The sequence below is a fragment of the Nematolebias whitei genome, chromosome 8 (genome assembly GCF_014905685.2).
Source record: "Nematolebias whitei isolate Nwh7 chromosome 8, NemWhi1, whole genome shotgun sequence".
In the NCBI taxonomy this organism is placed as follows: Eukaryota; Metazoa; Chordata; class Actinopteri; order Cyprinodontiformes; family Rivulidae; genus Nematolebias; species Nematolebias whitei.
The window spans coordinates 2535843-2538078 of record NC_056505.1 but is presented as its reverse complement, the minus strand read 5'-3'; positions in this window follow the sequence as shown (position 1 = coordinate 2538078).

Here is a 2236-nt window from a genome sequence, read left to right as displayed (position 1 = left end):
CTCTGACTGACAGAATGACATTATAAGGCAGTTAGACACTCAGTGGGTAGAAAGTAGCTGCTAATTACACAGGTATCAGAAGAAAAGCCTTTCAGCCGAGGATCAAACAGACGAGAACTGATCGGGAATTTAAATAAAAAGAAAGAATCCAACGAAAGAAAAGAAGGAAATTTAAAAAACACAAAACAAGAGAAGTGGGAACCAAACCACAGCATGGAGGAGATCAGTTCATTTTATTAAACGTTTTAAAAACAACATTTAGAGCCGATGTCGTAAAGATGTTTGTCTCTGCTTCATGTTCGTTTTGATGATTTCTCTTTTCAAAAGAATAAAACGATCGGAGCCGAGAGGAAATCACAAAACAGTTTTAGAAGAAACTCAAAAATCAAACCGGGTTTTTTTAAATTTCCTGTTTCTGATGAAGAGTTTTATAAAAACAGATGTTTGAATGTGAACCGGGTTCAGCATCACCACTCTCTCCTCCCTGGAATACTCTCTATCACTTCATCCAGATCTTTACAAAATGTATCTTTCTCCTCCTCATCACATCCAACCTGTGGAGCATAACCACTGACAACATTTAGCATCAGACCTTCTACTTCTACCTTCAGACACATCACCCTATCTGACACTCTTTTCACCTCTACTACATTCTTTACCAACTCCTCCTTCAGGACCACCCCTACTCCATGTCTCTTTCCATCCACACCATGGTAAAACAGTTTGAACCCTGCTCCAATGCTGCGAGCCTTGCTGCCCTTCTACTTGGTCTCCTGGACACATAAAACATCTGCTGGATTTTTCAGACTATAAGGTGCATTAAAGGAAACAAAACAGTCAGATCAGTCAAACTTTATTCAACTCATGCACAATAACTCTCAACATTCCTCAGTTGTACGACGTAAAATCAGTTCCAGGTCGGTAAGCACAACCAGAATTCAAACACAAGGCAAACTGCTGTTTGTTGAGAAAATTAAAGGATTAAGTGTGCCTTATAGTCCAAAAAATACCGTACCTTCCTTCTCAGCATCATGTCAGCCAGCTCTCTACCTTTGCCTGTCATTGTCCCCACATTTAGAGCTGCAACCCTCAGTCCTACATTCTTCACTTTCCTCTTCTCCTCTGTCTCCTGACATGTTTCCCTCCTCGTGGTCTTCCACTAACAGTAGCACAGTTTCTGCTGACACCCTGTTTGTCAACAGCACCGGTGGTGGTCGTTGGTAACCCGGGCCTCGACCGATCCGGTGGTTTCACTTTGATGAACTTGCATTATGGTTTTGGTGAAAGTGTTTTATGTCGGATGCCCTTCTTGACACAACCCTCACCATTACCCGGGATTGGGACCAGAACCACAGATCCACTGGTTTGTGGTTTAAGGATTTATGTTCGTTTTTCTTACATGTTTATTTACAATTTCACATTAAAACAAACAAAAGAAACAAAACATTGAATGTGTAAAAACGACCTCGTGTTAAAGGTTCATAGTGGGTCTCTGTTTTAACTCAGACTGACACAGAGGATCTGGAAAATCCGGGTCGACTCACACCTCGGACTCTTGAGTCCTGATTCAGTGTGATGGTTCAGATCTTTGACCCGGGTCAGTCAGTCCTGGACCAGCTCTGGTTCAGGTTGTTTATGGAGGACATCTCTAATCTGGGCCGAATGTGTTTGTTTCCTGTCACCGGTCAGTGTTGCTTATTTCTCTTTATTTAAATTACCATTTTACTTTGCATTGTTTGTGTTTACATTATTTATTTCATAAAATCCTAAAGTTTATTTCACCACAACAATGAACTCGTCTTGTTGTAAATTACTCTTGAGGCTTGTTTGTTGAACAATTCCTTTTGGCTGCAAAGTTCCTTCAGGAGGAACAAAAAGGACCGTTCTGTTCGGTTCTGTTCGGTTCTGTTTGGTTCTGTTTGGTTCTGTTCGGTTCTGGTCGGTTCTGGTCGGATCTGTTTACGGTTTCAGAGGTGGGTTTGGCACAAGAAGCTCAAATAAAGGAACTAAAAATTTAATTAACAGAAACAAAAGGCTGGTGGGACAAAAAACACGTACAGAAGAAAACACAGTTCAGTTCTTCAGCTCCAAGTCACAAGAGAATCGTCTCAGAGCCGAACAGAAACATTCAAATATAAAATAATAATTTAACGATTTATCTGAGGAGCAGACTGCTTCGAAACACCAAGGAGGACAACGTGAGGACAACGTGGAGACAACATGAGGACAACACAGG